The sequence below is a fragment of the Cibotium barometz genome, chromosome 40 (assembly GCF_041138505.1).
Source record: "Cibotium barometz isolate CiBa-2024 chromosome 40, ASM4113850v1, whole genome shotgun sequence".
NCBI lineage: Eukaryota > Viridiplantae > Streptophyta > Polypodiopsida > Cyatheales > Cibotiaceae > Cibotium > Cibotium barometz.
Genome location: NC_141085.1, coordinates 22,505,090 through 22,521,320, shown reverse-complemented (window position 1 = coordinate 22,521,320; position 16,231 = coordinate 22,505,090).

Sequence of the window (16,231 nt, the reverse complement as noted above, 5' to 3'; positions counted from 1 at the left end):
CATAAGGCACTTTGCCATCTTACCTACTTTAATGGGCACCTATCTTTTGTAAGACAACACAAGAACATATAAAACGGCATTTACCATGAGCTTAATATCAAATAGGGAAAATCTAAGAACTTTGTATACATATACTTACTTCGAGCTTAATGTCAAATAGGGGAAATCTAAAAACTTTGTATACATATACTTACTTAAGAGTAGTAATAGTGGCTTAACCACTTTAAAGTTTTGACTAGCCTAGTGTGAACCCTAGTCACTTGTATATAAGTCAATTTTGACAATAACTAATACACATGCATTCCCTTGCAATAGAATACTTATGAGCTTTTCTCTCCTATACTCTTGCTTACTTGTAGGGATGCATGCATACTCTCTCCATCTGATTATATGCTATTAAATCTTCCTTGCTTGGTGGAGGCATGCTAGATAGGTTTTATTGTAGTCTCCTCTTCTTCTCTAGCTTATTCTTAATCTTCCTTTTGTGTTAGAGAGCCACCACAAAGGACATTTTTTTATTGCTTCCATCTAGGTATAGAGACCTCTTCCTTCACCCCCATAGCCATGGAGTACTCTTGTGTTGTGATAGTGGAGTGAGGACATGATGGAGAAGCTAGCACACTGACATCCGAGAGTTGCATATGCTGCTGAAAGGCAAGACCTAATGACACTTGATTTGGCAAGGTTTAGGTAAGTTCTTGACTTGAACATATTTGTGATGCCTGGTCCCTAAGACTTAGCTCTATTCTTTTGTGAGATCCATGTCCCCACCGTAACGAATTCAGGGGTGCTAGTAGCGGAAGTAACACTTCTTGCATGGGGCAGGGTCCCTCACTCAGGGCCTTGCCTACCATGGATATCCGGATAATAGACTAATCGGTTGGTTCTTCCAGAACCCGGAAAAACTTCCCTCGCCCGAAAAGCACGGGCGATTCCTCTAGGATACAATTTTTACTCTAGCATAGTCAAAAGCCTTAACTAACTGAATTGATCTGAGCAAACCCGTAAGTCCCATAGTCAGATCAGGAAAAGATTATACTTGGATCATAGAGACCAACGCTTTTTTCCTCATCGAGAGGCAGAGCCGTTGATTCTTTTTCGTAGAATAATTTTTGTACGGGATTTACTTTATCTATCGTATCATAAGAGAATTGAGTCTCAATTTAGGGATCCATCAGTCCAGCCTAACCCCATCCAGTCCCGTGGGTTAGCCAAGCACTGTAGTGATCAGATCTAATTAAGAACTTGGTTAGGTTTTGCCCCGGGTACCAGGGAAAAGAGTTCCCAGGTCCCCTAGCCGGGTATTCATGCAAACTTAAAATTAGTCACACCACTTACACACCCAATATGAAATTGCCTTTTTCACAGAATCAGCTGTCTTTAAAATAATTATTTAATGAAAATCAATTTTAATGAGAATAACACTTTTGAAATAAAAATAAATCTTTTATGCATCTTTCTATGCATAAAATCAATTTTAATGAAAACAATACTTTTATAATAAAAATTTCCATTATGCATCTTTCTATGCATATAAATTAAATTTAATGAAAATAACACTTTTATAATAAAAAGATTTCCAATATGCATCTTTCTATGCATAGAATTTAAAATCAATGAAAACAACACTTTTATAATAAAAAGATTTTCAATATGCATCTTTCTATGCAGAATTTAAAATCAATGAAAACAACACTTTTATAATAAAAAGATTTCCAATATGCATCTTTCTATGCATAGAATTTAAAATCAATGAAAACAACACTTTTATAATAAAAAGATTTCCAATATGCATCTTTCTATGCAAAGAATTTAAAATCAATGAAAATAACACTTTTATAATAAAAAGATTTCCAATATGTATCTTTCTATGCAGAGAAATTAATTTCAATGATATCCATGCATATTCATAGGTGAATATGTACATGGAATAAATAAAAATATTCCTTTTAGAATGCACAAACGGTGGGAATTACTCTTTTAGAATAACATAAAAATAAACTTTATTTTCCTCAAAATTCAAGAAAATTTTACCATAACCTCCTTTGTATGGCTGACCATGTCTCAATTCTTACATTCTAATATCAATTTAAAATTAATCCCAATTTGAAGTAAAGTACTCTAATCTACTCAATTTTCACTTTCTAAAGAGTAAACAATAAGAAAAGTTTAAATCAATTTATTTGTTATTCATTTCAGGATAAAGAAAGGCTGAATTCTTAAGGAAGTGAAGGGGGTGGCCTTTTCATCAAGGCATAACATCAGGATTCACTTTAATCAATTATATAAAAAAACAAGGAAATCAGAAAACCCATAGATTTGAAATTAAAAAGTAGAAGTTTTAGCTTACATGGAGTTTTGTGAGCTTTGCTTTGGCTTGAGGGATTGAGGGTTCTACTCTTGTTGGATCAAGAGTGGCCACCAATTCTTTTGGAGAGGATTTAGTAAAAAACAATTGAATTATCAAGTGAATTTAATGTATTTGGCTCTGGGAAGGAGTAGAGTAATAGTGCATAAACACTATTAACCTTTTAGAAAGGGGGGGCTTCTATTTATAGGAAAAAATGAGCCTCTAACTAAGCAAACTGATTCTAGAATTTTCTAGATCAGTTTGGTCAATTTTTGACCATTTTTTGGTCAGTTTAGCTCACTTTTTGGATCTAGTTGAAACAGGAGAGAGGAGAGATGAAAATATCTCATTATTTATGAGTTTGAAACTCCTCCACACAAGTGAAATAGGCGCCTCCTTCATGAGGAGAGATCCCCACATTGAGGTGTCAAAAATGCATCATTTCCTCTAAATATCTCTTCTTTTTTAACTAATAAACCTTGTTCTTAGTCAACTCTTCATCTTATGTGAGCATTTACTCATTTTTGGGGGATTTTCTTTTATTCTTCAATTTATCTCCTCCCTACATTTGGATTAATCTTATTGGTCCATAGGAACCTTAATTGGAGCATAATTCAAATTTTTTTGAAAATCTGGACCCTTAGGCTAAGGTCCTTTTTACCTATTTTCAATTAATTCCAATTGCACATTGGAAAGTTCTTTTTGAATTTTTGATTCAGGGGAAACCATTTTACACACTAGGAGGATTTTTATATCCAAAAATATCTCAATTTTAAATTACCTCCCTCTAGACATTTTCTCTCTCTAGGCCAAATAGGGTAAAACAACATTTTTTTTAATTTCAGAGAGGGGAATAATTATAAGATCAGAAGGGGAGGTTCTTACACCTGCACACCTCAAAAGACGGAGGGAGGAATCTTACATCTTCCATGCATTCCTAGCTATTAAGATCACCAAAATATTTTTCGATGTCAATAGGGAGGAGGTTACACTCCAAAAGACATTCAATTTTGGAGCTTTAGATGTGTTTGTTTTGTTGTCTTTTATTTGGTTTTGAAGCGTATTTCCATTCTAAACCCTCGTTTCTTGGTCTTTTGCATGACTTTGATGCCCATAAGGCTTTGATCTTGTAGCATTAATCCAAATAATAGTTTAGCATTTGTGATTAGGAGCAAAATCCACTCCTAAAACATAAGCATTGAGCTCCATTAGATGTGGATTAGAGTGAAATACTATTTTTTGTTTATGTCTTTCATATTTTTAATGCATTAATAGAATTGGTAGCTTAGAAGCATAAGCATTGAGCTCCATTAGATGTGGATTAGAGTGAAATACTATTTTTTGTTTATGTCTTTCATATTTTTAATGCATTAATAGAATTGGTAGCTTAGAAGCATGCAAATTTGATTGAAAACAATCTAAAACACTTAATTACTTGCACAACCACCATTAATTAGGATTATAAATTCGTCCCTCATCAAGTCCAAAAAAAATAATCAAAATGCTCCAAAAAAACAACCCAAACCATCTCTCGATGGTGGGTTGAGAGACGTTGATGGAATTTTGTATGGCCAAGGGGATATGCCCTATGAGGATGCTCATCCCATCCCCAAGAAGAATAAAATAATGTATTGGGTATAATTCAAAAACCTTAGGAAGCTTAGGATCTTGCATGGGCGGTTGCATATTCATAACTCGATGTAATCAACTGCTATTAGATTTGTTGCATGGTGGCTAGCCGACAAAATTAGATAGAGTAGGTGAAAGCATGCATGGAGATAGGGGTATTGTTGTGCATGAAGAAAAAAGGTGGATGGAGTTTTTTGGTGAGAGCTTTGGTATGAGAGAGCTGTGTGAGAGCCTTGGTGTTGTGCTCAGAGAGCTTTGGTATGAGAGAGCTATGTGAGAGCCTTGGTGTTGTGCTCAGAGAGCTTGCTCTGGTCTTGTGAGTTTGTTTTGAAATTGGTTATCTCACGGATTCTTCTGTGTTGAAAGTGATGTGGGCTTGTGAGAGAAGACTAAGGTGTGTCTAGAGCAGGGAGTTGCAGGAGTGGGAGAGGATTCTTTGTGGTGGATGGTGTCCCAGAACCTCCCCGGGAGCACTACTATTAGAACTTGGACCAGTCTTGAGGATTGCTCAAGCTAGCCCCGTTGTACCAGCCAGTGAAGCTTGCAGATAATTTTTGCTATTGCATGATTGATGATAGTCTTGTGAATATTTGAGAATACATGTTTGGATTTCCTTGTGGTCATTTGAGAGAGTTTCTTTTGATCTGATATTTTTTCCCTTCATCTGCTCAAGATTGAGGCTTATTACGTGTTACACAATCTTCTTTGAACATCTAGAGGATCAAATTGTGTGATATCAAGGTTTTCTTCTATTTTTTGGTTTAATTCTATGTTATATGGATGGAGTTCTTTTGGTGATAAGGTTGCAGGTGAGAGCTAACTCTGGTTGAGTTGGGCTTGGGACAATTAGCCTAAGTTAAGGTTGATTCTGAGTCATCCAGGCATCTGAATGATCAGCAGGTGGTATAGAGATGTTGTTCTGACTATTATTAGCTAGGGAAAGTGATTCTATACATCAGTTGGACAATTCTGGACTTGTCTGAGGATAGCAGACATAAAGCTTGTTATTTTACAATGTTTCTAAGGTAGTAGTCTGACACAACAGATCAGTTGATTGCTTATGAGGCTTAGAGCTGGTGTTGTTTAAGTGCTTTGAGTCCATGTGGGGTTAGTTGACTCAAAGGAGTTAGAATCTATGTCAGCTAGGTCAACTTGGTTAGTTGGGTAGATTCTGCCCATTCGGAGGCACAGCTATGAGTTGGTAGTAGTTAGCAGAAAACTTGGGAGGTTATATCTTGCCTAGTTTAGAAGTCTTTGAGGGGTTATAACTGTCAAAGGACACTTTGGGAAGTGTCAGAATTGCTGTTAACTTCGAACACAGAACAACTCTGTTTTAGCAGAATTCGAAAGTAGAGGCTATAGGAGGAAGGTCAAAAGAAACTCAGAAGAGGGATAGTAGGACGATCACGAATGCCTTGGGAGTGTGGATATTAAGTCCGTGGGACATCGGAGAGTCATAGAGGACATTGGAGAATCAAATCTAGACTAGGAGAGCCATTTGAATTCAGAGACAGGTGACAATAAGTGTTTTGACTTGTCTTGGGAAGCCAAGAGAGTATATTTTTAGATAGAGGTCAACTGCCTACATTTTAAAGGTTTTAAGATCTGTTTGTGAGGCTATTGGATGGGGCAGGACACCTTGGGATTTTGAAGAGTAGATTACGGAGGATAGGATACAAAGTGAAGGCTTTGGAGGCAGGATTTGAGCATTTTTGTGTCGCCACTAGGGCTATGTATGGTCAGCTACTAACAGTCAACCGTGGTTAGGAGAGGGTGTTAGGTGATAGATCAAAGACATTGGAGTTCAATGATAACCATAGAAGATAACTAACTCAACAGAGATGACGTCATAAGGGTGGCTACTGGGAGGGTAGTGAAGTATCCCTTTGGGGAAGCTGAGGACTAAGGGGATGGAGGTTGGGTGCTCTAGTGCCTGCTGGTGTTGTTTTTGATGGGGTTTGGTGCTAGTGATAGACTCCTCTCATGGTGGTGTGCTTCAGACAGAGCTGTAGAGGCAGTGTTTTCCTAAAGCCATCATTGTTTTGGTGCCCCCCACTGAGGAGGGATTTGAAAGCACCCTTCAGGCTGTTGAAGTGTCATATGGCTACAATGCTATCTTATCCTATGTTTCATGGGCACACTAATGAGGATCTAGAAGATTTATTGGCCGGGATGGAGCTGGCAACTTTTACATATGGAAAGGACAGAGATGAAGACGAATTGACCTTATTGTCTATGTTATTGAAAGGGGATGCAAAAAGGTGGTTTCAGACATGGAGGACTCAGCCACATCAAGGGAAGACATATGAGGATGTTAGAGGACCTCTAGTGCACCATTTCAAGAAAGGTGAGTCCCTGGATGCCATTTGGCAGGATATATAGAAACTAAAGCATAGTTTGTCAGATGTATTTGATTGGTTTAAAGACTGGATTTGTGGGCCAGATGGGATGCTTCATTAGGAGAAGAACACCCACCTGTACTTCTGAAAAAAGATATGTTTATTCAATCTCTTCATCCTAATCTGAAGGAGAAGGTTGAGTTAAAGAGACTGGGTACTTTTGATGAAGCATTGAGGATTGCAAGAGAAAAGGAGTGGAAGCTTTAGAGATTGTTTCAAAAGCAGAAGGAGGTTCTAGTTGAGAGTAGACTTGTTATGATTGGTGAGAGGAGGACAGAGGAAGGGAGAACTGCTCCAATTCCATTGGAGCAATTAATGCAAGGTATTAATCAATTAACGCACGCAACAAATAGAAAATTTAAATTTAAATCCATTGGTTGTTAACCAATTAATGCAAGGTATTAATCAATTAACGCACGCAACAAATAGAAAATTTAAATTTAAATTTGTTGCCCTAAGGGCAAGAGATAGAGAGAAGGGATGAGAGGCAGGGGCATAGGAGGCCCAAACCTAAATGTCCAATGCTTTAATTGTATGGAAAGGGGACATGTCTCCCCTTTCCTAGAAGAGATGGGTGGAGATGGTACTCTTTGGCACCTAGAAGAGAGGAAAGGCCAGGTGTCAAAAGGGAAGAGGAAATTCCACACCCACCAAGACCTCAGGTTCAGCCCACAGCCTACAAATGGGCCCAGACTAGGTGAGGTGAATCTGAAGAGATGAAGAAAAAGATGAGGAAGCAGATATGCCAGCCAACAAGAGAACCAGGGTGCAGAAGGTGAAGATGAAGCTAGACCATCCAAAAGGAAAAAGGGGAAGCAGATTGAGGACCAGTTCAAAGAAGATAAGAAAAAGAGCAGACCTAGGAGACGTATATGCATGGAAGATTTTCCTCTAGGGATGCAAGTGGAAGAGTATGACCTGAAGAAGAACCTCTAGTAGAAGGGGCCTTCTTTGTCTTGGCCCCAGCTGCTATAGATGTGCCCCAAAGTCTGGAGCAAACTAGTTAGTATAAGGATTTCCAAGAAGGAGCAAAAGAAGAAAGTAGAAATGCTGAATATTGTGCATGTCAAAGGAGATAAAGATTATTTGCTTGTCGTGAATGCTTGGATAAATAAATTCAAAGTGCCTAAAGTGTACATTGATGGCGGTGCCCAGCTTTGTGTTATGACTTAGTAAACTATGGAAGCCTTAAGACTTAAGGTGACTGCACCATCAGAATTCAAAGTAAGAATGGCCAATAATGCAAAGGTTAGATATCTGGGAGTGGTGAGGAGGCTGTAAGTGACTATCCTTGGGTTAGAAGCTGAGCTAGATGTGCATGTCATGCCAGCAAAGGATAGAGGATTATCCTTTGATTTTGGGAAGACCATGGTTAATTGCAATGAGAGCAGGGTAGGATTGGTGGAGAGGGCACCTGATTTTGACATGGCTAAGGGGAGATAATTAATCCGAGAGAATTCTTCAAAGGATGAAGATAAAGTTGCAGAAACCGATTTCATAGATGGTTCTGAAACAGAGGATTCTCAGATAGAAGCATCTCATCAGATTCATTCACTTCACATAACATCCATTCCTATCTTTCTTATTTTACATTACGTCTCATCACATCCATTTCTCATTACATCTCATTCGTTCACATATTATATTATTTATTTCACATCCATTTCTCATTACATTTCATTCGTTCACATATTATATTATTCATTTCACATTCTGATTCACTTGACATCTCATCTCATCCATTCGTTTATATCGACTTCATATCCATCACATACATATTCGCATTCATATATCCACATCCACATCCACATTCATATATCCACATCCACATCCATACATCCATTTTCACATCCACATTCATACATTCGCATCCACATTCACATTCATACATCCACATCTACATCCACATTCATACATCCGCATCCACCTTCATACATTCACATCCCCATTCACATTCATACATTCATATCCACATTCACATTCATACATCCACATCTATATCCACATTCATACATCCACATCCACATCCATACATCCATTTTCACATCCACATTCATACATTCATATCCACATTCACATTCATACATCCACATCTACATCCACATTCATACATCCACATCCACCTTCATACATCCACATCCCCATTCACATTCATGCATTCACATCCACATTCACATTCATACATCCACATCTACATCCACATTCATACATCCACATCCACCTTCATACATCCACAGCCCCATATCTATTTATAGAATACAAGAGAATTCTCATTTTTGATATAAGATTTCTTTACGCTTCTATGTATGCATAAATTCCATTTTAAGGAGAATAACACTTTCGAAATAAAAATCAATCTTTTATGCATCTTCCTATGCATAAATTCATTTTAAATGAGAATGACACTTTTGAATTAAAAATCAATCTTTTATGCATCTTCCTATGCATAAAATCAAAATTGACGAAAATAACTCTTTTGAACTAAAAATAGATGTCTTTATGCATCTTTCTATGCATGAAATTAAATTTGATGAGAATAGCACTTTTGGATTAAAATAAATTCTTTATGCAACTTTCCATTCATAAATCCGATTTAGTAGGAATTACACTTTTAGAATAAAAGAATTTTCTTATGCATCTAATTTAAGCATAAAATCATTTATGATGAAAATCACACTTTTAATATAAAAATATCTTTTATGCACCCATTTATGCATAAAAATCAAATATGATAAAAGTAACACTTTTACAATAAAATAATAATCTTTTATGCATACCTCTATGCATGAAAATCAAATATGATAAAAGTAACACTTTTACAATAAAATAATAATCTTTTATGCACACCTCTATGCATGAAAATCAAATATGATAAAAGTAACACTTTTACAATAAAATAATAATCTTTTATGCACACATCTATGCATGAAAATCAAATATGATAAAAGTAACACTTTTACACAATAAAATAATAATCTTTTATGTCTACCTCTACGCATGAAAATCAAATATGATAAAAGTAACACTTTTACAATAAAATAATAATCTTTTATGCATACCTCTATGCATGAAAATCAAATATGATAAAAGTAACACTTTTACAATAAAATAATAATCTTTTATGCATACCTCTATGCATGAAAATCAAATATGATAAAAGTAACACTTTTACAATAAAATAATAATCTTTTATGCATACCTCTATGCATGAAAATCAAATATGATAAAAGTAATGCTTTTATAATAAAAAAATAATCTTTTATGCATAAAAATCAATAATAATGAAAGTAATACATTTATAATAAAACTAAATTTCTTTTATACAAATAATCAAAATGCATCTTCTATGCATGAAAATGCCACTTTAGAATATAGAATTCATAAGGATTACTCTTTTAGAATAATGAAAGATAATACTTATTTTCAAATTTTTGAAAAATTTTACCATAACCTCCTTTGTATGGCTGACCATTTTTCAATTTTAAGTCTTTAAAATTAAATAGAAATGCATCAAGAGTATTTAAATCATTCTAAAGTAACATTTTTCTACTTATTTAAGAGAAACATTATGAAAAACTTGAGTTTATTCATTAATCATTCACCTAGGATAAAGAATGGTTGGATTTACTAGAGAAGATAGGGGAATGCCTTTTGTAATGAGGCATAACATCACTTGCAATTTTAGAGAAGACAAAAACCATAAAAACCATAAAATAAATGGAAAAGAGAAGAATCACCAACTTACTAATGAATTTGAGAGCTTTCCTTTGGCTTGATGGTTTGAGGGTTCAACTCTTGTTTGAGACAAGAGTGGCCACCAATCTTTTGGAAGACGGAAGGTCAAAAACTAATGAATTATGAGTAAAATTCATTGTTTTGGGCACTTGGGAGAGGCAGGGTAACAGTGCAAAAACACTATTAAGTTTCAACAAAGGGGAGGGATTCTATTTATAGAAAAAAGTGAGCCTCTAACCAAGCAAACTGATTCTAGAATTTTCCAGATCAGTTTGGTCAATTTTTGACCATTTTCAGTTTTGCTCACTTTTTGGATCTAGTTGAAACAGGAGAGAGGAGAGATGAAAATATCTCATTATTTGGGAGTTTAAAACTCATTCAAGCATGTGAAATAGGCGCCTCCTTCATGAGGGAAATTCCCCCATGCAGAGGTGTTAAAAATGCATCATTACTTCTAAATATCTCCCTTTTTTAACTATTAACCTTGTCCTTAGTCAGCTCTTCATCTTATGTGAGTATTTACTCATTTTTGGGAGATTTTTCTTTTATTTCTTCATTTATCTCCTCCCTACATTTGGATGAATCTTATTGGTCCATAGGAACCTTAATTTAAAATTTCAAAAAAATCTTCACCCCTAGGATAATGCCTCTTGAACAGATTATACTTAATTTCTAATGCACCTTCTTAAAATCTTTTTGAATTCTGTTTCAGGGAAACTTATTTTAATAAGATGAGGTATTTTTCTATCCAAAAATATTTAAAATCTGAATATTATCTCTCTAGAATATTTTCTCTCTCTAGGCCAAAACAGGTAGAAACAAGATCTTTTATATTTCTGAAGAGGGAAATGATTACAGGGGAAGATACTGGACATCCTGAGAGGCTGGGGGAGGAATCTTACATTCTACCCCACTTAAAAAACGCGAGATGTCCTCATCTCGCAGGTGGAGTATGATCTCTTTCATCTTCTTCTTCTTCTTCAATCACTTCCAGTGTTACTGCCTTGGAAGTGGACGACCGATTTGGGAACAACTCTCTTTGACTTCCCCTATTCTGAGTTGGAGGTCTTGCATTACTTTGGGTTGAAACTGTAGGTTGGATAGAGGCTCTACCTCTGGGATTTCCCTGATTTTGGCGGATAGAACCGTGATTACTCTGGACGGAAGGGGCTGGAGTCTGGAATCTTGATCCCTGACTTTCTTGTCCTGAAAACCTTGATCCAAAAGGAGTTGGGCAATCCATGCTGTGATGTCCAAACCCTTGACAGTTATAGCATTTCACTCTCTTGTTTAAGGGTGGAACTTCTGAAGTTGAAATCTAGCCTAGAGTTTCAGGAAAAGGACATTTCTTCTATTTTGGAACTTCCCATATCCTGGGTTTGACCCTGATATCTCTTAGGCGGAGGAAGGTTGGAATCACTTTTTGGGAATAAAAACCTTTTGAAAGGAGTTGGTGCTGGCTTTGGTGGGACTTTGACATCAAAGGCTTTGGCAAAATCCTTCGCCATCCGAACTGCTTCGGCCATGGAAATAGGTTTGGCATTCTTGACTAAAGTATCTAATGGCTTGTTCATTCCCCGAATGAACCTGGCCATGAGCTGCTCTTCATCCAATTGAGGGGAACATTTAAGGAGAAGGGCAAAAGCCTGACGGTACTCTTCAATTGTCCGGTTTTCTTGCTTTAGTTCCAAGAACTCATTCATCTTAGTTTCAAGAAAGCCTGGGGGACAAAACCTCTTTCTGAGGTAAGTCTTGAGATTGGTCCAGGTTTGGGTATTTCGGTCGAGACAGTTTGTCTCGCAGTGGTTTCTCCATGCCACTCTCGCTGTCTCCACTATCTTCAGCCTTGCAAGAGCCATTTTGTTCTTCTCATTGTAACCGGTGACATCGAAGTATTCTTCCATTGATTCGATCCACTTCTCCACAGTCTCGCGCCCAAGTTTTCCCCTTCACCCTTGAAAGGTCCAGGCTGCGAACTATGAAGAGTTTTACGAACATCCAGGTCAAGCTCTTCTTCATTGAGTTGGGGGTTAACATTTCTACCACGACGACCTCGATCCATGTTCCTATCAATACGAAATTGTTGTTAAATCTCTTTATTTATGATTCAATCCGATTTTTTTGAGTCAACTGATTCTGGGGTTCTCTAAATAGGTCGGCTCCCCATAGAATCAAGGGATAAAGATACTCATATAGAATGCATTATCAGTTGACAATTCTTTCAGAATATCTCATTCATATCTTTAACACAATAATGGTCCATCAGACTGAATTTTTCTATCTGAACAATTCTCCATGGGGGATTTCAATTTTTCAGATTTTTAATTTATCATCCCTTAATCCACTGATCAAAAGTTAACAGTAGCATTCTGCTAGCACAATCCACTAATCTCATAGTGATTGGTTGAAGTCATTAACGTCATTCCAGTTAAGATCATCATCACAGGGACTCGTCCCATTCATCCTCATTGTGGTTTTACTTAGTTAATTATAATTCAGCCAAAATTCAAAAATCTTCATTTTTTAATCAGAATCCAAATCAACTCATCAGTTCTCAACCAAAATGTAAAAATCATATCAACCACATTCGAATTTATCTGGATAGCATTAATGCTTATAATTTCAAGTCTTAGATTTACTCGTATAAACTGCCAATAAAGAGCTACAGTTATACCCTCGGTATATACGGGTAGTCACGGTCCTTGGAATTATAAGGTAAATACTATCATGTCTAGGCCTCAAGCAAGTCAGGGATTCCATACAATTGCAGTACTTCCACATCTGAAGACCCAATTACCAAATTACGAATTTCAGTTTGAATAGCAAATTGTATGAATTTTATCACACACAATTACAACCTTTTAGTGCTTCTTGATAAATTTTTGACATATTTGGCTTCTCGGTTGATCCTCATTAGCCAAATAGCTCTGATACCAACTGTGAGATCCCAGTCCCCACCGCGCAACGGATTCGGGGTGCTAGCAGCGGAAGTAGCACATCTTGCGCGGGGCAGGGTCCCACACTCGGGGCCTCGCCCACGGATATCCGGACAGGTGACTAATTCCTCGATTCTTCCAAACCGAACTCGGAAAAACTTCTCTTGCCCGGAAAGCACGGGTGATTCCACCAAGATAACTTTTCCCTAACGTAGTCAAAAAGCCTTAACTAACTGAGCTCATCTGACTGAACCCGTAAGTCCCATAGTCAGATCAGGGAAAAAGACTGTACTTGGATCATAGAGATCAACGCTTTTTTCCTCATTGAGAGGCACAGCCGTTGATTCTTTTCCATAGAACAATTTTTGTCTGGGATTTACTTCATCTATCGAACTAAACAGAAATTGAGTCTCGATTTATGGATCCATCAGTCCAGCCTAACCCCATCCAGTCCCATGGGTTAGCCAACCGCCCAACCACTGTAGTGATGGGATCCAATTTAGAATTTGGTTAGGTTTTGTCCCGGGTACCAGGGAAAAGAGTTCCCAGGCCCCCTAGCCGGAAGTTCATGCAAACATAAAACTAGTCACACCACTTACACACCCAATATGAAATTGCCTTTTTCTCAGCATCAGCTAACTTTAAAACAATCCTTTAATGGAACCATTATGTCACTGATGACAATCCTCAAAATCTCTGGTTGAATCTTAATTACCAATCATTCCTTCATCAGAGTATCTATGGCATCATTGGCAACCAGAACGCTCACCACCTATCCACTCAGGGGCCTTTTCAATAGTTCCTAGCTCATAGTACTCGGAAATATAATCACTTATGAAAATCAAGATGGAATCTCCGTTGAAGATCAGTAAGATCAACCAACAGATCCATATAAAAGAGCCATGGACTCATTCGTTGAGGACCAACAAGGTCAATCAACCAGATCCATGCCCGGTTTCAGAAAACAACTCTTACTCCTTGTTTCAATATCTTCCATGATGCACGTGTGGGTATCTTCGGCAACCCAGAGCCCAAGCATCGTATGGTCAGCACCCTCTAGGATCCTTCACAGGTCACCACTCATAGGCCGCTTCCTTGGTCCCTCATCCACCGTACCGAAAGCTCACCATTTAAATCGAACTGAGGCTGGTCAAGACCTCGGCCGACCTTGCTACGCGAGACGTCCTCCATTGACTCTCCATACAGCAGTTACAACTTTATCAGGTAGGTCTTCACGACCACATTCTCAAGATAGTCAAAATGCTTCCCCAGCATTCTAGACATAAAACAGTCATTTACAAACAGATCACAAATACAGTTTCTATAATGAATTCACATCTTTCCTGTTTGTTCCACATCAATCTATATTACTTAACCCAAACCCAATTCATAAGTGTATCCATTCTTGACCAGATACATCATTTTCCATCCCATCTCATCAGATTCATTCACTTCACATAACATCCATTCCTATCTTTCTTATTTTACATTACGTCTCATCACATCCATTTCTCATTACATCTCATTCGTTCACATATTATATTATTCATTTCACATTCTGATTCACTTGACATCTCATCTCATCCATTCGTTCATATCGACTTCATATCCATCACATACATATTCGCATTCATATATCCACATCCACATCCACATTCATACATCCACATCCACATCCATACATCCATTTTCACATCCACATTCATACATTCACATCCACATTCACATTCATACATCCACATCTACATCCACATCCACCTTCATACATTCACATCCCCATTCACATTCATACATTCACATCCACATTCACATTCATACATCCACATCTACATCCACATTCATACATCCACGTCCACATCCATACATCCATTTTCACATCCACATTCATACATTCATATCTACATTCACATTCATACATCCACATCTACATCCACATTCATACATCCACATCCACCTTCATACATCCACATCCCCATTCACATTCATACATTCACATCCACATTCACATTCATACATCCACATCCACCTTCATACATCCACATCCCTATATCTATTTATATAATACAAGAGAATTCTCATTTTTGATATAAGATTTCTTTACGCTTCTATTTATGCATAAATTCCATTTTAAGGAGAATAACACTTTCGAAATAAAAATCAATCTTTTATGCATCTTCCTATGCATAAATTCATTTTAAATGAGAATGACACTTTTGAATTAAAAATCAATCTTTTATGCATCTTCCTATGCATAAAATCAAAATTGACGAAAATAACTCTTTTGAACTAAAAATAGATGTCTTTATGCATCTTTCTATGCATGAAATTAAAATTGATAAGAATAACACTTTTGGATTAAAATAAATTCTTTATGCAACTTTCCATTCATAAATCCAATTTAGTAGGAATTACACTTTTAGAATAAAAGAATTTCTCTTATGCATCTAATTTAAGCATAAAATCATTTATGATGAAAATCACACTTTTAATATAAAAATATCTTTTATGCACCCATTTATGCATAAAAATCAAATATGATAAAAGTAACACTTTTACAATAAAATAATAATCTTTTATGCATACCTCTATGCATGAAAATCAAATATGATAAAAGTAACACTTTTACAATAAAATAATAATCTTTTATGCACACCTCTATGCATGAAAATCAAATATGATAAAAGTAACACTTTTACAATAAAATAATAATCTTTTATGCATACCTCTATGCATGAAAATCAAATATGATAAAAGTAACACTTTTACAATAAAATAATAATCTTTTATGCATACCTCTATGCATGAAAATCAAATATGATAAAAGTAACACTTTTATAATAAAAATAATAATCTTTTATGCATACTTTTATGCATAAAAATCAATAATAATGAAAGTAATACATTTATAATAAAACTAAATTTCTTTTATACAAATAATCAAAATGCATCTTCTATGCATGAAAATGACAATTTAGAATGTAGAATTCATAAGGATTACTCTTTTAGAATAATGAAAGATAATACTTATTTCTAAATTTTTGAAAAATTTCGCCATAACCTCCTTTGTATGGCTGACCATTTTTCAATTTTAAGTCTCTAAAATTAAATAGAAATGCATCAAGAGTATTTAAATCATTCTAAAGTAACATTTTTCTACTTATTTAAGAGAAACATTATGAAAA